This window comes from Oncorhynchus mykiss, chromosome 9, assembly GCF_013265735.2.
Source record: "Oncorhynchus mykiss isolate Arlee chromosome 9, USDA_OmykA_1.1, whole genome shotgun sequence".
Taxonomy (NCBI): domain Eukaryota; kingdom Metazoa; phylum Chordata; class Actinopteri; order Salmoniformes; family Salmonidae; genus Oncorhynchus; species Oncorhynchus mykiss.
In genome coordinates, this window is record NC_048573.1 from 75,144,802 (window position 1) to 75,167,656 (window position 22,855).

Consider the following 22,855-nt stretch of genomic DNA (forward strand, 5'->3'; position numbering starts at 1 on the left):
CCTGCTTACGGACTCCATGACTCTCTGCTTCCTGACTCCCTGCTTCCTGACTCCCTTCTCCCTGACTCCCTGCTTACGGACTCCATGACTCCCTGCTTCCTGACTCCCTGCTCCCAGACTCTCTGCCTCTCTGCTTTCTGATTCTCTGCTTCCTGACTCCCTGCTCCCTGACTCCCTGCTTCCTGACTCTCTGCTTTCTGAGTCCCTGCCCCCTGACTCCCTGCTTCCTGACTCCCTGCTTCCTGACTCCCTGCCTCTTTGCTTTCTGACTCTCTGCTCCCTGACTCCCTGACTCTCTGCTCCCTGACTCTCTGCTCCCTGACTCCCTGCTTACGGACTCCATGACTCTCTGCTCCCTGACTCTCTGCTCCCTGACTCTCTGCTCCCTGACTCCCTGCTTACGGACTCCATGACTCCCTGCTTCCTGACTCCCTGCTCCCAGACTCTCTGCATCTCTGCTTTCTGACTCTCTGCTTCCTGACTCCCTGCTTCCTGACTCCCTTCTCCCTGACTCCCTGCTTACGGACTCCATGACTCCCTGCTTCCTGACTCCCTGCTCCCTGACTCTCTGCCTCTCTGCTTTCTGACTCTCTGCTCCCTGACTCCCTGCTCCCTGACTCCCTGCTTCCTGACTCTCTGCTTTCTGAGTCCCTACCCCCTGACTCTCTGCGTCCTGACTCCCTGCTTACGGACTCCATGATTCTCTGCTCCCTGACTCCCTGCTTCCTGACTCCCTGCTTCCTGACTCCCTGCTTCCTGACTCTCTTCACCCTGACTCCCCGCTTCCTGACTCTCTGCTTCCTGACTCCCTGCTTCCTGACTCCCTTCTCCCTGCTCCCTGACTCCCTGCTTCCTGACTCTCTGCTTTCTGAGTCCCTACCCCCTGACTCTCTGCGTCCTGACTCCCTGCTTACGGACTCCATGATTCTCTGCTCCCTGACTCCCTGCTTCCTGACTCCCTGCTTCCTGACTCCCTGCTTCCTGACTCTCTTCACCCTGACTCCCCGCTTCCTGACTCTCTGCTTCCTGACTCCCTGCTTCCTGACTCCCTTCTCCCTGCTCCCTGACTCTCTGCTCCCTGACTCTCTGCTCCCTGACTCTCTGCTCCCTGAGTCCCTGCTTACGGACTACATGACTCTCTGCTCCCTGACTCCCTGATTCCTGACTCCCTGCTTACGGACTCCATGACTCTCTGCTTCCTGACTCCCTGCTTCCTGACTCCCTTCTCCCTGACTCCCTGCTTACGGACTCCATGACTCCCTGCTTCCTGACTCCCTGCTCCCAGACTCTCTGCCTCTCTGCTTTCTGATTCTCTGCTTCCTGACTCCCTGCTCCCTGACTCCCTGCTTCCTGACTCTCTGCTTTCTGAGTCCCTGCCCCCTGACTCCCTGCTTCCTGACTCCCTGCTTCCTGACTCCCTGCCTCTTTGCTTTCTGACTCTCTGCTCCCTGACTCCCTGACTCTCTGCTCCCTGACTCTCTGCTCCCTGACTCCCTGCTTACGGACTCCATGACTCTCTGCTCCCTGACTCTCTGCTCCCTGACTCTCTGCTCCCTGACTCCCTGCTTACGGACTCCATGACTCCCTGCTTCCTGACTCCCTGCTCCCAGACTCTCTGCATCTCTGCTTTCTGACTCTCTGCTTCCTGACTCCCTGCTTCCTGACTCCCTTCTCCCTGACTCCCTGCTTACGGACTCCATGACTCCCTGCTTCCTGACTCCCTGCTCCCTGACTCTCTGCCTCTCTGCTTTCTGACTCTCTGCTCCCTGACTCCCTGCTCCCTGACTCCCTGCTTCCTGACTCTCTGCTTTCTGAGTCCCTACCCCCTGACTCTCTGCGTCCTGACTCCCTGCTTACGGACTCCATGATTCTCTGCTCCCTGACTCCCTGCTTCCTGACTCCCTGCTTCCTGACTCCCTGCTTCCTGACTCTCTTCACCCTGACTCCCCGCTTCCTGACTCTCTGCTTCCTGACTCCCTGCTTCCTGACTCCCTTCTCCCTGCTCCCTGACTCCCTGCTTCCTGACTCTCTGCTTTCTGAGTCCCTGCCCCCTGACTCTCTGCTTCCTGACTCCCTGCTTACGGACTCCATGATTCTCTGCTTCCTGACTCCCTGCTCCCTGACTCCCTGCTTCCTGACTCTCTGCTTTCTGAGTCCCTGCCCCCTGACTCCCTGCTTCCTGACTCCCAGCTTCCTGACTCCCTGCCTCTTTGCTTTCTGACTCTCTGCTCCCTGACTCCCTGACTCTCGACTCCCTGACTCTCTGCCCCCTGACTCTCTGCTTCCTGACTCCCTGCTTACGGACTCCATGATTCTCTGCTTCCTGACTCCCTGCTCCCTGACTCCCTGCTTCCTGACTCTCTGCTTTCTGAGTCCCTGCCCCCTGACTCCCTGCTTCCTGACTCCCTGCATCCTGACTCCCTGCCTCTTTGCTTTCTGACTCTCTGCTCCCTGACTCCCTGACTCTCTGCTCCCTGACTCTCTGCTCCCTGACTCCCTGCTTACGGACTCCATGACTCTCTGCTCCCTGACTCTCTGCTCCCTGACTCTCTGCTCCCTGACTCCCTGCTTACGGACTACATGACTCTCTGCTCCCTGACTCTCTGCTCCCTGACTCCCTGCTTACGGACTCCATGACTCTCTGCTCCCTGACTCTCTGCTCCCAGACTCTCTGCTCCCTGACTCCCTGCTTACGGACTACATGATTCTCTGCTTCCTGACTCCCTGCTCCCTGAATCCCTGCTTCCTGACTCTCTGCTTTCTGAGTCCCTGCCCCCTGACTCCCTGCTTCCTGACTCCCTGATTCCTGACTCCCTGCCTCTTTGCTTTCTGACTCTCTGCTCCCTGACTCCCTGACTCTCTGCTCCCTGACGCCCTGCTTCCTGACTCCCTGCTTACGGACTCCATGACTCTCTGCTTCCTGACTCCCTGCTTCCTGACTCCCTTCTCCCTGACTCCCTGCTTACGGACTACATGACTCCCTGCTTCCTGACTCCCTGCTCCCTGACTCTCTGCCTCTCTGCTTTCTGACTCTCTGCTCCCTGACTCCCTGCTCCCTGACTCCCTGCTTCCTGACTCTCTGCTTTCTGAGTCCCTACCCCCTGACTCTCTGCGTCCTGACTCCCTGCTTACGGACTCCATGATTCTCTGCTCCCTGACTCCCTGCTTCCTGACTCCCTGCTTCCTGACTCCCTTCTCCCTGACTCCCCGCTTCCTGACTCTCTGCTTCCTGACTCCCTGCTTCCTGACTCCCTTCTCCCTGCTCCCTGACTCCCTGCTTCCTGACTCTCTGCTTTCTGAGTCCCTGCCCCCTGACTCTCTGCTTCCTGACTCCCTGCTTACGGACTCCATGATTCTCTGCTTCCTGACTCCCTGCTCCCTGACTCCCTGCTTCCTGACTCTCTGCTTTCTGAGTCCCTGCCCCCTGACTCCCTGCTTCCTGACTCCCTGCTTCCTGACTCCCTGCCTCTTTGCTTTCTGACTCTCTGCTCCCTGACTCCCTGACTCTCGACTCCCTGACTCTCTGCCCCCTGACTCTCTGCTTCCTGACTCCCTGCTTACGGACTCCATGATTCTCTGCTTCCTGACTCCCTGCTCCCTGAATCCCTGCTTCCTGACTCTCTGCTTTCTGAGTCCCTGCCCCCTGACTCCCTGCTTCCTGACTCCCTGATTCCTGACTCCCTGCCTCTTTGCTTTCTGACTCTCTGCTCCCTGACTCCCTGACTCTCTGCTCCCTGACTCTCTGCTCCCTGACTCTCTGCTCCCTGAGTCCCTGCTTACGGACTACATGACTCTCTGCTCCCTGACTCCCTGATTCCTGACTCCCTGCTTACGGACTCCATGACTCTCTGCTTCCTGACTCCCTGCTTCCTGACTCCCTTCTCCCTGACTCCCTGCTTACGGACTCCATGACTCCCTGCTTCCTGACTCCCTGCTCCCTGACTCTCTGCCTCTCTGCTTTCTGACTCTCTGCTCCCTGACTCCCTGCTTCCTGACTCTCTGCTTTCTGAGTCCCTACCCCCTGACTCTCTGCGTCCTGACTCCCTGCTTACGGACTCCATGATTCTCTGCTCCCTGACTCCCTGCTTCCTGACTCCCTGCTTCCTGACTCCCTGCTTCCTGACTCCCTTCTCCCTGACTCCCCGCTTCCTGACTCTCTGCTTCCTGACTCCCTGCTTTCGGACTCCCTTCTCCCTGCTCCCTGACTCCCTGCTTCCTGACTCTCTGCTTTCTGAGTCCCTGCCCCCTGACTCTCTGCTTCCTGACTCCCTGCTTACGGACTCCATGATTCTCTGCTTCCTGACTCCCTGCTCCCTGACTCCCTGCTTCCTGACTCTCTGCTTTCTGAGTCCCTGCCCCCTGACTCTCTGCTTTCTGACTCCCTGCCCCCTGACTCTCTGCTCCCTGACTCCCTGCTTACGGACTCCATGAATCCCTGCTTCCTGACTCCCTGCTTACGGACTCCATGACTCTCTGCTTCCTGACTCCCTGCTTCCTGACTCCCTTCTCCCTGACTCCCTGCTTACGGACTCCATGACTCCCTGCTTCCTGACTCCCTGCTCCCAGACTCTCTGCCTCTCTGCTTCCTGACTCCCTTCTCCCTGACTCCCTGCTCCCTGACTCCCTGCTTCCTGACTCCCTGCTTCCTGACTCCCTGCCTCTCTGCTTTCTGACTATCTCCTCCCTGACTCCCTGCTTCCTGACTCCCTGCTTCCTGACTCCCTGCTCCCTGACTGCCTGCTCCCTGACTCCCTGCTCCCAAACTCCCTGCTCCCTGACTCCCTGCTTCCTGACTCTCTGCTTTCTGACTCCCTGCCCCCTGACTCTCTGCTCCCTGACTCCCTGCTTACAGACTCCATGACTCCCTGCTTCCTGACTCCCTGCTCCCAGACTCTCTGCCTCTCTGCTTTCTGACTCTCTGCTCCCTGACTCCCTGTTCCCTGACTCCCTGCTTCCTGACTCTCTGCTTTCTGAGTCCCTACCCCCTGACTCTCTGCTCCCTGACTCCCTACCCCCTGACTCTCTGCGTTCTGACTCCCTGCTTACGGACTCCATGATTCTCTGCTTCCTGACTCCCTGCTTCCTGACTCCCTTCTCCCTGACTCCCTGCTTCTTGACTCTCTGCTTCCTGACTCCCTTCTCCCTGACTCCCTGCTCCCTGACTCCCTGCTTCCTGACTCTCTGCTTTCTGAGTCCCTGCCCCCTGACTCCCTGCTTCCTGACTCCCTGCTTCCTGACTCCCTGCCTCTCTGCTTTCTGACTCTCTCCTCCCTGACTCCCTGCTTCCTGACTCCCTGCTTCGTGACTCCCTGCTTCCTGACTCCCTGCTCCCTGACTGCCTGCTCCCTGACTCCCTGCTCCCAAACTCCCTGCTCCCTGACTCCCTGCTTCCTGACTCTCTGCTTTCTGACTCCCTGCCCCCTGACTCTCTGCTCCCTGACTCCCTGCTTACGGACTCCATGACTCCCTGCTTCCTGACTCCCTGCTTACGGACTCCATCACTCTCTGCTTCCTGACTCCCTGCTTCCTGACTCCCTTCTCCCTGACTCCCTGCTTATGGATTCCATGACTCCCTGCTTCCTGACTCCCTGCTCCCTGACTCTCTGCCTCTCTGCTTTCTGACTCTCTGCTCCCTGACTCCCTGCTCCCTGACTCCCTGCTTCCTGACTCTCTGCTTTCTGAGTCCCTACCCCCTGACTCTCTGCGTCCTGACTCCCTGCTTACGGACTACATGATTCTCTGCTCCCTGACTCCCTGCTTCCGGACTCCCTTCTTCCTGACTCCCTGCTCCCTGACTCCCTGCTCCCTGACTCCCTGCTCCCTGACTCCCTGCTTCCTGACTCTCTGCTTTCTGACTCCCTGCTTCCTGACTCCCTTCTCCCTGACTCCCTGCTTCCTGACTCTCTGCTTCCTGACTCCCTGCTTCCTGACTCCCTTCTCCCTGCTCCCTGACTCCCTGCTTCCTGACTCTCTGCTTTCTGACTCCCTGCTTCCTGACTCCCTTCTCCCTGACTCCCCGCTTCCTGACTCTCTGCTTTCTGAGTCCCTGCCCCCTGACTCTCTACTTCCTGACTCCCAGCTTACGGACTCCATGATTCTCTGCTTCCTGACTCCCTGCTCCCTGACTCCCTGCTTCCTGACTCTCTGCTTCCTGACTCCCTGCTTCCTGACTACCTTCTCCCTACTCCCTGAATCCCTGCTTCCTGACTCTCTGCTTTCTGACTCCCTGCTTCCTGACTCCCTTCTCCCTGACTCCCCGCTTCCTGACTCTCTGCTTTCTGAGTCCCTGCCCCCTGACTCTCTGCTTCCTGACTCCCTGCATACGGACTCCATGATTCTCTGCTCCCTGACTCTCTGCTCCCTGACTCCCTGCTTACGGACTCCATGACTCTCTGCTTCCTGACTCCCTGCTTACGGACTACATGACTCTCTGCTCCCTGACTCTTTACTCCCTGACTCTCTGCTTCCTGACTCCTTGCATCTCTACTTCCTGACTCTCTGTTCCCTAACTCTCTGCTTACTCAATTCACGACTTCCTGACTCCCTGCTTAAGGACTCCATGACTCTCTGCTTTCTGACTCTCTTCTCCCTGACTCCCTGCTTCCTGACTCCCTGCTTCCTGACTCCCTGCTCCCTGACTGCCTGCTCCCTGACTCCCTGCTCCCTGACTCCTTGCTCCCTGACTCCCTGCTTCCTGACTCTCTGCTTTCTGACTCCCTGCCCCCTGACTCTCTGCTCCCTGACTCCCTGCTCCATGACTCCCTGCTTCCTGACTCCCTGCTTACGGACTCCATGACTCTCTGCTTCCTGACTCCCTGCTTACGGACTCCCTTCTCCCTGACTCCCTGCTTACGGACTCCCTGCTTCCTGACTCCCTGCTCCCTGACTCTCTGCCTCTCTGCTTTCTGACTCTCTGCTCCCTGACTCCCTGCTCCCTGACTCCCTGCTTCCTGACTCTCTGCTTTCTGAGTCCCTACCCCCTGACTCTCTGCGTCCTGACTCCCTGCTTACGGACTCCATGATTCTCTTCTTCCTGACTCCCTGCTTCCTGACTCCCTTCTCCCTGACTCCCTGCTTCTTGACTCTCTGCTTCCTGACTCCCTTCTCCCTGACTCCCTGCTCCCTGACTCCCTGCTTCCTGACTCTCTGCTTTCTGAGTCTCTGCCCCCTGACTACCTGCTTCCTGACTCCCTGCTTCCTGACTCCCTGCCTCTCTGCTTTCTGACTCTCTCCTCCCTGACTCCCTGACTCTCTTCTCCCTGACTCTCTGCTCCCTGACTCCCTGCTTACGGACTCACTGCTTACGGACTCCATGACTCTCTGCTCCCTTACTCTCTGCTCCCTGACTCTCTGCTCCCTGACTCTCTGCTCCCTGACTCTCTGCTCCCTGACTCTCTGCTTCCTGACTCCTTGCCTCTCTACTTCCTGACTCTCTGTTCCCTAACTCTCTGCTTACTGAATTCCCGACTTCCTGACTCCCTGCTTCCTGACTCCCTGCTCCCTGACTGCCTGCTCCCTGACTCCCTGCTCCCTGACTCCCTGCTCCCTGACTCCCTGCTTCCTGACTCTCTGCTTTCTGACTCCCTGCCCCCTGACTCTCTGCTCCCCGACTCCCTGCTTACAGACTCCATGACTCCCTGCTTCCTGACTCCCTGCTTACGGACTCCATGACTCTCTGCTTCCTGACTCCCTGCTTCCTGACTCCCTGCTTACGGACTCCATGACTCCCTGCTTCCTGACTCCCTGCTTCCTGACTCCCTGCTCCCTGACTGCCTGCTCCCTGACTCCCTGCTCCCTGACTCCTTGCTCCCTGACTCCCTGCTTCCTGACTCTATGCTTTCTGACTCCCTGCCCCCTGACTCTCTGCTCCCTGACTCCCTGCTCCATGACTCCCTGCTTCCTGACTCCCTGCTTACAGACTCCATGACTCTCTGCTTCCTGACTCCCTGCTTACGGACTCCCTTCTCCCTGACTCACTGCTTACGGACTCCATGACTCTCTGCTCCCTTACTCTCTGCTCCCTGACTCTCTGCTCCCTGACTCTCTGCTCCCTGACTCCCTGCTTACAGACTCCATGACTCTCTGCTCCCTGACTCTCTGCTCCCTGACTCTCTGCTCCCTGAGTCCCTGCTTACGGACTACATGACTCTCTGCTCCCTGACTCCCTGCTTCCTGACTCCCTTCTCCCTGACTCCCTGCTTACGGACTCCATGACTCCCTGCTTCCTGACTCCCTGCTCCCAGACTCTCTGCCTCTCTGCTTTCTGACTCTCTGCTCCCTGACTCCCTGCTCCCTGACTCGCTGCTTCCTGACTCCCTGCTTCCTGACTCCCTGCCTCTCTGCTTTCTGACTCTCTCCTCCCTGACTCCCTGACTCTCTGCTCCCTGACTCTCAGCTCCCTGACTCCCTGCTTACGGACTCACTGCTTACGGACTCCATGACTGTCTGCTCCCTTACGCTCTGCTCCCTGACTCTCTGCTCCCTGACTCTCTGCTCCCTGACTCTCTGCTCCCTGACTCTCTGCTTCCTGACTCCTTGCCTCTCTACTTCCTGACTCTCTGTTCCCTAACTCTCTGCTTACTGAATTCCCGACTTCCTGACTCCCTGCTTCCTGACTCCCTGCTCCCTGACTCCCTGCTCCCTGACTCCCTGCTCCCTGACTCCCTGCTTCCTGACTCTCTGCTTTCTGACTCCCTGCCCCCTGACTCTCTGCTCCCTGACTCCCTGCTTACGGACTCCATGACTCCCTGCTTCCTGACTCCCTGCTTACAGACTCTCTGCTTTCTGAGTCCCTACCCCCTGACTCTCTGCGTCCTGACTCCCTGCTTACGGACTCCATGATTCTCTGCTCCCTGACTCCCTGCTTCCTGACTCCCTGCTTCCTGACTCCCTGCTTCCTGACTCCCTTCTCCCTGACTCCCCGCTTCCTGACTCTCTGCTTCCTGACTCCCTGCTTCCTGACTCCCTTCTCCCTGCTCCCTGACTCCCTGCTTTCTGACTCTCTGCTTTCTAAGTCCCTGCCCCCTGACTCTCTGCTTCCTGACTCCCTGCTTACGGACTCCATGATTCTCTGCTTCCTGACTCCCTGCTCCCCGACTCCATGCTTCCTGACTCTCTGCTTTCTGAGTCCCTGCCCCCTGACTCCCTGCTTCCTAACTCCCTGCTTCCTGACTCCCTGCCTCTTTGCTTTCTGACTCTCTGCTCCCTGACTCCCTGACTCTCTGCTCCCTGACTCTCTGCTCCCTGACTCCCTGCTTATGGACTCCATGACTCTCTGCTCCCTGACTCTCTGCTCCCTGACTCTCTGCTCCCTGACTCCCTGCTTACGGACTACATGACTCTCTGCTCCCTGACTCCCTGCTTCCTGACTCCCTGCTTATGGACTCCATGACTCTCTGCTTCCTGACTCCCTGCTTCCTGACTCCCTTCTCCCTGACTCCCTGCTTACGGACTCCATGACTCCCTGCTTCCTGACTCCCTGCTCCCTGACTGTCTGCCTCTCTGCTTTCTGACTCTCTGCTCCCTGACTCCCTGCTCCCTGACTCCCTGCTTCCTGACTCTCTGCTTTCTGAGTCCCTACCCCCTGACTCTCTACGTCCTGACTCCCTGCTTGCGGACTCCATGATTCTCTGCTCCCTGACTCCCTGCTTCCTGACTCCCTGCTTCCTGACTCCCTTCTCCCTGACTCCCCACTTCCTGACTCTCTGCTTCCTGACTCCCTGCTTTCGGACTCCCTTCTCCCTGCTCCCTGACTCCCTGCTTCCTGACTCTCTGCTTTCTGAGTCCCTGCCCCCTGACTCTCTGCTTCCTGACTCCCTGCTTACGGACTCCATGATTCTCTGCTTCCTGACTCCCTGCTCCCTGACTCCCTGCTTCCTGACTCTCTGTTTTCTGAGTCCCTGCCCCCTGACTCCCTGCTTCCTGACTCCCTGCTTCCTGACTCCCTGCCTCTTTGCTTTCTGACTCTCTGCTCCCTGACTCCCTGACCCTCTGCTCCCTGACTCTCTGCTCCCTGACTCCCTGCTTACAGACTCCATGACTCTCTGCTCCCTGACTCTCTGCTCCCTGACTCTCTGCTCCCTGAGTCCCTGCTTACGGACTCCATGACTCTCTGCTTCCTGACTCCCTGCTTCCTGACTCCCTTCTCCCTGACTCCCTGCTTACGGACTCCATGACTCCGTGCTTCCTGACTCCCTGCTCCCAGACTCTCTGCCTCTCTGCTTTCTGACTCTCTGCTCCCTGACTCCCTGCTCCCTGACTCCCTGCTTCCTGACTCTCTGCTTTCTGAGTCCCTACCCCCTGACTCTCTGCTCCCTGACTCCCTACCCCCTGACTCTCTGCTTCCTGACTCCCTGCTTCCTGACTCCCTTCTCCCTGACTCCCTGCTTCTTGACTCTCTGCTTCCTGACTCCCTTCTCCCTGACTGCCTGCTCCCTGACTCCCTGCTCCCAAACTCCCTGCTCCCTGACTCCCTGCTTCCTGACTCTCTGCTTTCTGACTCCCTGCCCCCTGACTCTCTGCTCCCTGACTCCCTGCTTACGGACTCCATAACTCCCTGCTTCCTGACTCCCTGCTTACGGACTCCATGACTCTCTGCTCCCTGACTCCCTGCTTCCTGACTCCCTGCTTACGGACTCCATGACTCTCTGCTTCCTGACTCCCTGCTCCCAGACTCCCTTCTCCCTGACTCCCTGCTTACGGACTCCATGACTCCCTGCTTCCTGACTCCCTGCTCCCAGACTCTCTGCCTCTCTGCTTTCTGACTCTCTGCTCCCTGACTCCCTGCTCCCTGACTCCCTGCTTCCTGACTCTCTGCTTTCTGAGTCCCTACCCCCTGACTCTCTGCTCCCTGACTCCCTGCTTCCTGACTCCCTGCTTCCTGACTCCCTGCCTCTTTGCTTTCTGACTCTCTGCTCCCTGACTCCCTGACTCTCTGCTCCCTGACTCTCTGCTCCCTGACTCCCTGCTTATGGACTCCATGACTCTCTGCTCCCTGACTCTCTGCTCCCTGACTCTCTGCTCCCTGACTCCCTGCTTACGGACTACATGACTCTCTGCTCCCTGACTCCCTGCTCTCTGACTCCCTGCTTACGGACTCCATGACTCTCTGCTTCCTGACTCCCTGCTTCCTGACTCCCTTCTCCCTGACTCCCTGCTTACGGACTCCATGACTCCCTGCTTCCTGACTCCCTGCTCCCTGACTGTCTGCCTCTCTGCTTTCTGACTCTCTGCTCCCTGACTCCCTGCTCCCTGACTCCCTGCTTCCTGACTCTCTGCTTTCTGAGTCCCTACCCCCTGACTCTCTACGTCCTGACTCCCTGCTTGCGGACTCCATGATTCTCTGCTCCCTGACTCCCTGCTTCCTGACTCCCTGCTTCCTGACTCCCTTCTCCCTGACTCCCCGCTTCCTGACTCTCTGCTTCCTGACTCCCTGCTTTCGGACTCCCTTCTCCCTGCTCCCTGTCTCCCTGCTTCCTGACTCTCTGCTTTCTGAGTCCCTGCCCCCTGACTCTCTGCTTCCTGACTCCCTGCTTACGGACTCCATGATTCTCTGCTTCCTGACTCCCTGCTCCCTGACTCCCTGCTTCCTGACTCTCTGCTTTCTGAGTCCCTGCCCCCTGACTCCCTGCTTCCTGACTCCCTGCTTCCTGACTCCCTGCCTCTTTGCTTTCTGACTCTCTGCTCCCTGACTCCCTGACCCTCTGCTCCCTGACTCTCTGCTCCCTGACTCCCTGCTTACAGACTCCATGACTCTCTGCTCCCTGACTCTCTGCTCCCTGACTCTCTGCTCCCTGAGTCCCTGCTTACGGACTCCATGACTCTCTGCTTCCTGACTCCCTGCTTCCTGACTCCCTTCTCCCTGACTCCCTGCTTACGGACTCCATGACTCCGTGCTTCCTGACTCCCTGCTCCCAGACTCTCTGCCTCTCTGCTTTCTGACTCTCTGCTCCCTGACTCCCTGCTCCCTGACTCCCTGCTTCCTGACTCTCTGCTTTCTGAGTCCCTACCCCCTGACTCTCTGCTCCCTGACTCCCTACCCCCTGACTCTCTGCTTCCTGACTCCCTGCTTCCTGACTCCCTTCTCCCTGACTCCCTGCTTCTTGACTCTCTGCTTCCTGACTCCCTTCTCCCTGACTCCCTGCTCCCTGACTCCCTGCTTCCTGACTCTCTGCTTTCTGAGTCCCTGCCCCCTGACTCCCTGCTTCCTGACTCCCTGCTTCCTGACTCCCTGCCTCTCTGCTTTCTGACTCTCTCCTCCATGACTCCCTGCTTCCTGACTCCCTGCTTCCTGACTCCCTGCTCCCTGACTGCCTGCTCCCTGACTCCCTGCTCCCAAACTCCCTGCTCCCTGACTCCCTGCTTCCTGACTCTCTGCTTTCTGACTCCCTGCCCCCTGACTCTCTGCTCCCTGACTCCCTGCTTACGGACTCCATGACTCCCTGCTTCCTGACTCCCTGCTTACGGACTCCATGACTCTCTGCTCCCTGACTCCCTGCTTCCTGACTCCCTGCTTACGGACTCCATGACTCTCTGCTTCCTGACTCCCTGCTCCCAGACTCCCTTCTCCCTGACTCCCTGCTTACGGACTCCATGACTCCCTGCTTCCTGACTCCCTGCTCCCAGACTCTCTGCCTCTCTGCTTTCTGACTCTCTGCTCCCTGACTCCCTGCTCCCTGACTCCCTGCTTCCTGACTCTCTGCTTTCTGAGTCCCTGCCCCCTGACTCTCTGCTTCCTGACTCCCTGCTTACGGACTCCATGATTCTCTGCTTCCTGACTCCCTGCTCCCTGACTCCCTGCTTCCTGACTCTCTGCTTTCTGAGTCCCTACCCCCTGACTCTCTGCTCCCTGACTCCCTACCCCCTGACTCTCTGCGTTCTGACTCCCTGCTTACGGACTCCATGATTCTCTGCTTCCTGACTCCCTGCCTCCTGACTCCCTTCTCCCTGACTCCCTGCTTCTTGACTCTCTGCTACCTGACTCCCTTCTCCCTGACTCCCTGCTCCCTGACTCCCTGCTTCCTGACTCTCTGCTTTCTGAGTCCCTGCCCCCTGACTCTCTGCTTCCTGACTCCCTGCTTACGGACTCCATGATTCTCTGCTTCCTGACTCCCTGCTCCCTGACTCCCTGCTTCCTGACTCTCTGCTTTCTGAGTCCCTGCCCCCTGACTCCCTGCTTCCTGACTCCCTGCTTCCTGACTCCCTGCCTCTTTGCTTTCTGACTCTCTGCTCCCTGACTCCCTGACCCTCTGCTCCCTGACTCTATGCTCCCTGACTCCCTGCTTACAGACTCCATGACTCTCTGCTCCCTGACTCTCTGCTCCCTGACTCTCTGCTCCCTGAGTCCCTGCTTACGGACTCCATGACTCTCTGCTTCCTGACTCCCTGCTTCCTGACTCCCTTCTCCCTGACTCCCTGCTTCCTGACTCTCTGCTTTCTGAGTCCCTACCCCCTGACTCTCTGCTCCCTGACTCCCTACCCCCTGACTCTCTGCTTCCTGACTCCCTGCTTCCTGACTCCCTTCTCCCTGACTCCCTGCTTCTTGACTCTCTGCTTCCTGACTCCCTTCTCCCTGACTCCCTGCTCCCTGACTCCCTGCTTCCTGACTCTCTGCTTTCTGAGTCCCTGCCCCCTGACTCCCTGCTTCCTGACTCCCTGCTTCCTGACTCCCTGCCTCTCTGCTTTCTGACTCTCTCCTCCCTGACTCCCTGCTTCCTGACTCCCTGCTTCCTGACTCCCTGCTCCCTGACTGCCTGCTCCCTGACTCCCTGCTCCCAAACTCCCTGCTCCCTGACTCCCTGCTTCCTGACTCTCTGCTTTCTGACTCCCTGCCCCCTGACTCTCTGCTCCCTGACTCCCTGCTTACGGACTCCATGACTCCCTGCTTCCTGACTCCCTGCTTACGGACTCCATGACTCTCTGCTCCCTGACTCCCTGCTTCCTGACTCCCTGCTTACGGACTCCATGACTCTCTGCTTCCTGACTCCCTGCTCCCAGACTCCCTTCTCCCTGACTCCCTGCTTACGGACTCCATGACTCCCTGCTTCCTGACTCCCTGCTCCCAGACTCTCTGCCTCTCTGCTTTCTGACTCTCTGCTCCCTGACTCCCTGCTCCCTGACTCCCTGCTTCCTGACTCTCTGCTTTCTGAGTCCCTACCCCCTGACTCTCTGCTCCCTGACTCCCTACCCCCTGACTCTCTGCGTTCTGACTCCCTGCTTACGGACTCCATGATTCTCTGCTTCCTGACTCCCTGCTTCCTGACTCCCTTCTCCCTGACTCCCTGCTTCTTGACTCTCTGCTTCCTGACTCCCTTCTCCCTGACTCCCTGCTCCCTGACTCCCTGCTTCCTGACTCTCTGCTTTCTGAGTCCCTGCCCCCTGACTCTCTGCTTCCTGACTCCCTGCTTACGGACTCCATGATTCTCTGCTTCCTGACTCCCTGCTCCCTGACTCCCTGCTTCCTGACTCTCTGCTTTCTGAGTCCCTGCCCCCTGACTCCCTGCTTCCCGACTCCCTGCTTCCTGACTCCCTGCCTCTTTGCTTTCTGACTCTCTGCTCCCTGACTCCCTGACCCTCTGCTCCCTGACTCTATGCTCCCTGACTCCCTGCTTACAGACTCCATGACTCTCTGCTCCCTGACTCTCTGCTCCCTGACTCTCTGCTCCCTGAGTCCCTGCTTACGGACTCCATGACTCTCTGCTTCCTGACTCCCTGCTTCCTGACTCCCTTCTCCCTGACTCCCTGCTTACGGACTCCATGACTCCGTGCTTCCTGACTCCCTGCTCCCAGACTCTCTGCCTCTCTGCTTTCTGACTCTCTGCTCCCTGACTCCCTGCTCCCTGACTCCCTGCTTCCTGACTCTCTGCTTTCTGAGTCCCTACCCCCTGACTCTCTGCTCCCTGACTCCCTACCCCCTGACTCTCTGCGTTCTGACTCCCTGCTTATGGACTCCATGATTCTCTGCTTCCTGACTCCCTGCTTCCTGACTCCCTTCTCCCTGACTCCCTGCTTCTTGACTCTCTGCTTCCTGACTCCCTTCTCCCTGACTCCCTGCTCCCTGACTCCCTGCTTCCTGACTCTCTGCTTTCTGAGTCCCTGCCCCCTGACTCCCTGCTTCCTGACTCCCTGCTTCCTGACTCCCTGCCTCTCTGCTTTCTGACTCTCTCCTCCCTGACTCCCTGCTTCCTGACTCCCTGCTTCCTGACTCCCTTCTCCCTGACTCCCTGCTTCTTGACTCTCTGCTTCCTGACTCCCTTCTCCCTGACTCCTTGCTCCCTGACTCCCTGCTTCCTGACTCTCTGCTTTCTGAGTCCCTGCCCCCTGACTCCCTGCTTCCTGACTCCCTGCTTCCTGACTCCCTGCCTCTCTGCTTTCTGACTCTCTCCTCCCTGACTCCCTGCTTCCTGACTCCCTGCTTCGTGACTCCCTGCTTCCTGACTCCCTGCTCCCTGACTGCCTGCTCCCTGACTCCCTGCTCCCAAACTCCCTGCTCCCTGACTCCCTGCTTCTTGACTCTCTGCTTTCTGACTCCCTGCCCCCTGACTCTCTGCTCCCTGACTCCCTGCTTACGGACTCCATGACTCCCTGCTTTCTGACTCCCTGCTTACGGACTCCATCACTCTCTGCTTCCTGACTCCCTGCTTCCTGACTCCCTTCTCCCTGACTCCCTGCTTATGGATTCCATGACTCCCTGCTTCCTGACTCCCTGCTCCCTGACTCTCTGCCTCTCTGCTTTCTGACTCTCTGCTCCCTGACTCCCTGCTCCCTGACTCCCTGCTTCCTGACTCTCTGCTTTCTGAGTCACTACCCCCTGACTCTCTGCTCCCTGACTCCCTACCCCCTGACTCTCTGCGTTCTGACTCCCTGCTTACGGACTCCATGATTCTCTGCTTCCTGACTCCCTGCTTCCTGACTCCCTTCTCCCTGACTCCCTGCTTCTTGACTCTCTGCTTCCTGACTCCCTTCTCCCTGACTCCCTGCTCCCTGACTCCCTGCTTCCTGACTCTCTGCTTTCTGAGTCCCTGCCCCCTGACTCCCTGCTTCCTGACTCCCTGCTTCCTGACTCCCTGCCTCTCTGCTTTCTGACTCTCTCCTCCCTGACTCCCTGCTTCCTGACTCCCTGCTTCCTGACTCCCTTCTCCCTGACTCCCTGCTTCTTGACTCTCTGCTTCCTGACTCCCTTCTCCCTGACTCCTTGCTCCCTGACTCCCTGCTTCCTGACTCTCTGCTTTCTGAGTCCCTGCCCCCTGACTCCCTGCTTCCTGACTCCCTGCTTCCTGACTCCCTGCCTCTCTGCTTTCTGACTCTCTCCTCCCTGACTCCCTGCTTCCTGACTCCCTGCTTCCTGACTCCCTGCTTCCTGACTCCCTGCTCCCTGACTGCCTGCTCCCTGACTCCCTGCTCCCAAACTCCCTGCTCCCTGACTCCCTGCTTCCTGACTCTCTGCTTTCTGACTCCCTGCCCCCTGACTCTCTGCTCCCTGACTCCCTGCTTACGGACTCCATGACTCCCTGCTTCCTGACTCCCTGCTTACGGACTCCATCACTCTCTGCTTCCTGACTCCCTGCTTCCTGACTCCCTTCTCCCTGACTCCCTGCTTATGGATTCCATGACTCCCTGCTTCCTGACTCCCTGCTCCCTGACTCTCTGCCTCTCTGCTTTCTGACTCTCTGCTCCCTGACTCCCTGCTCCCTGACTCCCTGCTTCCTGACTCTCTGCTTTCTGAGTCCCTACCCCCTGACTCTCTGCGTCCTGACTCCCTGCTTACGGACTACATGATTCTCTGCTCCCTGACTCCCTGCTTCCTGACTCCCTTCTTCCTGACTCCCTGCTCCCTGACTCCCTGCTCCCTGACTCCCTGCTCCCTGACTCCCTGCTTCCTGACTCTCTGCTTTCTGACTCCCTGCTTCCTGACTCCCTTCTCCCTGACTCCCCGCTTCCTGACTCTCTGCTTCCTGACTCCCTGCTTCCAGACTCCCTTCTCCCTGCTCCCTGACTCCCTGCTTCCTGACTCTCTGCTTTCTGACTCCCTGCTTCCTGACTCCCTTCTCCCTGACTCCCCGCTTCCTGACTCTCTGCTTTCTGAGTCCCTGCCCCCTGACTCTCTACTTCCTGACTCCCAGCTTACGGACTCCATGATTCTCTGCTTCCTGACTCCCTGCTCCCTGACTCCCTGCTTCCTGACTCTCTGCTTCCTGACTCCCTGCTTCCTGACTCCCTTCTCCCTGCTCCCTGAATCCCTGCTTCCTGACTCTCTGCTTTCTGACTCCCTGCTTCCTGACTCCCTTCTCCCTGACTCCCCGCTTCCTGACTCTCTGCATTCTGAGTCCCTGCCCCCTGACTCTCTGCTTCCTGACTCCCTGCATACGGACTCCATGATTCTCTGCTCCCTGACTCTCTGCTCCCTGACTCCCTGCTTACGGACTCCATGACTCTCTGCTTCCTGACTCCCTGCTTACGGACTACATGACTCTCTGCTCCCTGACTCTTTACTCCCTGACTCTCTGCTTCCTGACTCCTTGCATCTCTACTTCCTGACTCTCTGTTCCCTAACTCTCTGCTTACTCAATTCACAACTTCCTGACTCCCTGCTTAAGGACTCCATGACTCTCTGCTTTCTGACTCTCTTCTCCCTGACTCCCTGCTTCCTGACTCCCTGCTTCCTGACTCCCTGCTCCCTGACTGCCTGCTCCCTGACTCCCTGCTCCCTGACTCCTTGCTCCCTGACTCCCTGCTTCCTGACTCTCTGCTTTCTGACTCCCTACCCCCTGACTCTCTGCTCCCTGACTCCCTACCCCCTGACTCTCTGCGTTCTGACTCCCTGCTTACGGACTCCATGATTCTCTGCTTCCTGACTCCCTGCTTCCTGACTCCCTTCTCCCTGACTCCCTGCTTCTTGACTCTCTGCTTCCTGACTCCCTTCTCCCTGACTCCCTGCTCCCTGACTCCCTGCTTCCTGACTCTCTGCTTTCTGAGTCCCTGCCCCCTGACTCCCTGCTTCCTGACTCCCTGCTTCCTGACTCCCTGCCTCTCTGCTTTCTGACTCTCTCCTCCCTGACTCCCTGCTTCCTGACTCCCTGCTTCCTGACTCCCTTCTCCCTGACTCCCTGCTTCTTGACTCTCTGCTTCCTGACTCCCTTCTCCCTGACTCCTTGCTCCCTGACTCCCTGCTTCCTGACTCTCTGCTTTCTGAGTCCCTGCCCCCTGACTCCCTGCTTCCTGACTCCCTGCTTCCTGACTCCCTGCCTCTCTGCTTTCTGACTCTCTCCTCCCTGACTCCCTGCTTCCTGACTCCCTGCTTCGTGACTCCCTGCTTCCTGACTCCCTGCTCCCTGACTGCCTGCTCCCTGACTCCCTGCTCCCAAACTCCCTGCTCCCTGACTCCCTGCTTCCTGACTCTCTGCTTTCTGACTCCCTGCCCCCTGACTCTCTGCTCCCTGACTCCCTGCTTACGGACTCCATGACTCCCTGCTTCCTGACTCCCTGCTTACGGACTCCATCACTCTCTGCTTCCTGACTCCCTGCTTCCTGACTCCCTTCTCCCTGACTCCCTGCTTATGGATTCCATGACTCCCTGCTTCCTGACTCCCTGCTCCCTGACTCTCTGCCTCTCTGCTTTCTGACTCTCTGCTCCCTGACTCCCTGCTCCCTGACTCCCTGCTTCCTGACTCTCTGCTTTCTGAGTCCCTACCCCCTGACTCTCTGCGTCCTGACTCCCTGCTTACGGACTACATGATTCTCTGCTCCCTGACTCCCTGCTTCCTGACTCCCTTCTTCCTGACTCCCTGCTCCCTGACTCCCTGCTCCCTGACTCCCTGCTCCCTGACTCCCTGCTTCCTGACTCTCTGCTTTCTGACTCCCTGCTTCCTGACTCCCTTCTCCCTGACTCCCCGCTTCCTGACTCTCTGCTTCCTGACTCCCTGCTTCCAGACTCCCTTCTCCCTGCTCCCTGACTCCCTGCTTCCTGACTCTCTGCTTTCTGACTCCCTGCTTCCTGACTCCCTTCTCCCTGACTCCCCGCTTCCTGACTCTCTGCTTTCTGAGTCCCTGCCCCCTGACTCTCTACTTCCTGACTCCCAGCTTACGGACTCCATGATTCTCTGCTTCCTGACTCCCTGCTCCCTGACTCCCTGCTTCCTGACTCTCTGCTTCCTGACTCCCTGCTTCCTGACTCCCTTCTCCCTGCTCCCTGAATCCCTGCTTCCTGACTCTCTGCTTTCTGACTCCCTGCTTCCTGACTCCCTTCTCCCTGACTCCCCGCTTCCTGACTCTCTGCTTTCTGAGTCCCTGCCCCCTGACTCTCTGCTTCCTGACTCCCTGCATACGGACTCCATGATTCTCTGCTCCCTGACTCTCTGCTCCCTGACTCCCTGCTTACGGACTCCATGACTCTCTGCTTCCTGACTCCCTGCTTACGGACTACATGACTCTCTGCTCCCTGACTCTTTACTCCCTGACTCTCTGCTTCCTGACTCCTTGCATCTCTACTTCCTGACTCTCTGTTCCCTAACTCTCTGCTTACTCAATTCACAACTTCCTGACTCCCTGCTTAAGGACTCCATGACTCTCTGCTTTCTGACTCTCTTCTCCCTGACTCCCTGCTTCCTGACTCCCTGCTTCCTGACTCCCTGCTCCCTGACTGCCTGCTCCCTGACTCCCTGCTCCCTGACTCCTTGCTCCCTGACTCCCTGCTTCCTGACTCTCTGCTTTCTGACTCCCTGCCCCCTGACTCTCTGCTCCCTGACTCCCTGCTCCATGACTCCCTGCTTCCTGACTCCCTGCTTACGGACTCCATGACTCTCTGCTTCCTGACTCCCTGCTTAAGGACTCCCTTCTCCCTGACTCCCTGCTTACGGACTCCCTGCTTCCTGACTCCCTGCTCCCTGACTCTCTGCCTCTCTGCTTTCTGACTCTCTGCTCCCTGACTCCCTGCTCCCTGACTCCCTGCTTCCTGACTCTCTGCTTTCTGAGTCCCTACCCCCTGACTCTCTGCGTCCTGACTCCCTGCTTACGGACTCCATGATTCTCTTCTTCCTGACTCCCTGCTTCCTGACTCCCTTCTCCCTGACTCCCTGCTTCTTGACTCTCTGCTTCCTGACTCCCTTCTCCCTGACTCCCTGCTCCCTGACTCCCTGCTTCCTGACTCTCTGCTTTCTGAGTCTCTGCCCCCTGACTACCTGCTTCCTGACTCCCTGCTTCCTGACTCCCTGCCTCTCTGCTTTCTGACTCTCTCCTCCCTGACTCCCTGACTCTCTTCTCCCTGACTCTCTGCTCCCTGACTCCCTGCTTACGGACTCACTGCTTACGGACTCCATGACTCTCTGCTCCCTTACTCTCTGCTCCCTGACTCTCTGCTTCCTGACTCTCTGCTCCCTGACTCTCTGCTTCCTGACTCCTTGCCTCTCTACTTCCTGACTCTCTGTTCCCTAACTCTCTGCTTACTGAATTCCCGACTTCCTGACTCCCTGCTTCCTGACTCCCTGCTCCCTGACTGCCTGCTCCCTGACTCCCTGCTCCCTGACTCCCTGCTCCCTGACTCCCTGCTTCCTGACTCTCTGCTTTCTGACTCCCTGCCCCCTGACTCTCTGCTCCCCGACTCCCTGCTTACAGACTCCATGACTCCCTGCTTCCTGACTCCCTGCTTACGGACTCCATGACTCTCTGCTTCCTGACTCCCTGCTTCCTGACTCCCTGCTTACGGACTCCATGACTCCCTGCTTCCTGACTCCCTGCTTCCTGACTCCCTGCTCCCTGACTGCCTGCTCCCTGACTCCCTGCTCCCTGACTCCTTGCTCCCTGACTCCCTGCTTCCTGACTCTATGCTTTCTGACTCCCTGCCCCCTGACTCTCTGCTCCCTGACTCCCTGCTCCATGACTCCCTGCTTCCTGACTCCCTGCTTACGGACTCCATGACTCTCTGCTTCCTGACTCCCTGCTTACGGACTCCCTTCTCCCTGACTCACTGCTTACGGACTCCATGACTCTCTGCTCCCTTACTCTCTGCTCCCTGACTCTCTGCTCCCTGACTCTCTGCTCCCTGACTCCCTGCTTACAGACTCCATGACTCTCTGCTCCCTGACTCTCTGCTCCCTGACTCTCTGCTCCCTGAGTCCCTGCTTACGGACTACATGACTCTCTGCTCCCTGACTCCCTGCTTCCTGACTCCCTTCTCCCTGACTCCCTGCTTACGGACTCCATGACTCCCTGCTTCCTGACTCCCTGCTCCCAGACTCTCTGCCTCTCTGCTTTCTGACTCTCTGCTCCCTGACTCCCTGCTCCCTGACTCGCTGCTTCCTGACTCCCTGCTTCCTGACTCCCTGCCTCTCTGCTTTCTGACTCTCTCCTCCCTGACTCCCTGACTCTCTGCTCCCTGACTCTCAGCTCCCTGACTCCCTGCTTACGGACTCACTGCTTACGGACTCCATGACTGTCTGCTCCCTTACGCTCTGCTCCCTGACTCTCTGCTCCCTGACTCTCTGCTCCCTGACTCTCTGCTCCCTGACTCTCTGCTTCCTGACTCCTTGCCTCTCTACTTCCTGACTCTCTGTTCCCTAACTCTCTGCTTACTGAATTCCCGACTTCCTGACTCCCTGCTTCCTGACTCCCTGCTCCCTGACTGCCTGCTCCCTGACTCCCTGCTCCCTGACTCCCTGCTCCCTGACTCCCTGCTTCCTGACTCTCTGCTTTCTGACTCCCTGCCCCCTGACTCTCTGCTCCCTGACTCCCTGCTTACGGACTCCATGACTCCCTGCTTCCTGACTCCCTGCTTACAGACTCTCTGCTTTCTGAGTCCCTACCCCCTGACTCTCTGCGTCCTGACTCCCTGCTTACGGACTCCATGATTCTCTGCTCCCTGACTCCCTGCTTCCTGACTCCCTGCTTCCTGACTCCCTGCTTCCTGACTCCCTTCTCCCTGACTCCCCGCTTCCTGACTCTCTGCTTCCTGACTCCCTGCTTCCTGACTCCCTTCTCCCTGCTCCCTGACTCCCTGCTTCCTGACTCTCTGCTTTCTGAGTCCCTGCCCACTGACTCTCTGCTTCCTGACTCCCTGCTTACGGACTCCATGATTCTCTTCTTCCTGACTCCCTGCTCCCCGACTCCCTGCTTCCTGACTCTCTGCTTTCTGAGTCCCTGCCCCCTGACTCCCTGCTTCCTGACTCCCTGCTTCCTGACTCCCTGCCTCTTTGCTTTCTGACTCTCTGCTCCCTGACTCCCTGACTCTCTGCTCCCTGACTCTCTGCTCCCTGACTCCCTGCTTATGGACTCCATGACTCTCTGCTCCCTGACTCTCTGCTCCCTGACTCTCTGCTCCCTGACTCCCTGCTTACGGACTACATGACTCTCTGCTCCCTGACTCCCTGCTTCCTGACTCCCTGCTTACGGACTCCATGACTCTCTGCTTCCTGACTCCCTGCTTCCTGACTCCCTTCTCCCTGACTCCCTGCTTACGGACTCCATGACTCCCTGCTTCCTGACTCCCTGCTCCCTGACTGTCTGCCTCTCTGCTTTCTGACTCTCTGCTCCCTGACTCCCTGCTCCCTGACTCCCTGCTTCCTGACTCTCTGCTTTCTGAGTCCCTACCCCCTGACTCTCTACGTCCTGACTCCCTGCTTGCGGACTCCATGATTCTCTGCTCCCTGACTCCCTGCTTCCTGACTCCCTGCTTCCTGACTCCCTTCTCCCTGACTCCCCGCTTCCTGACTCTCTGCTTCCTGACTCCCTGCTTTCGGACTCCCTTCTCCCTGCTCCCTGACTCCCTGCTTCTTGACTCTCTGCTTCCTGACTCCCTTCTCCCTGACTCCCTGCTCCCTGACTCCCTGCTTCCTGACTCTCTGCTTTCTGAGTCCCTGCCCCCTGA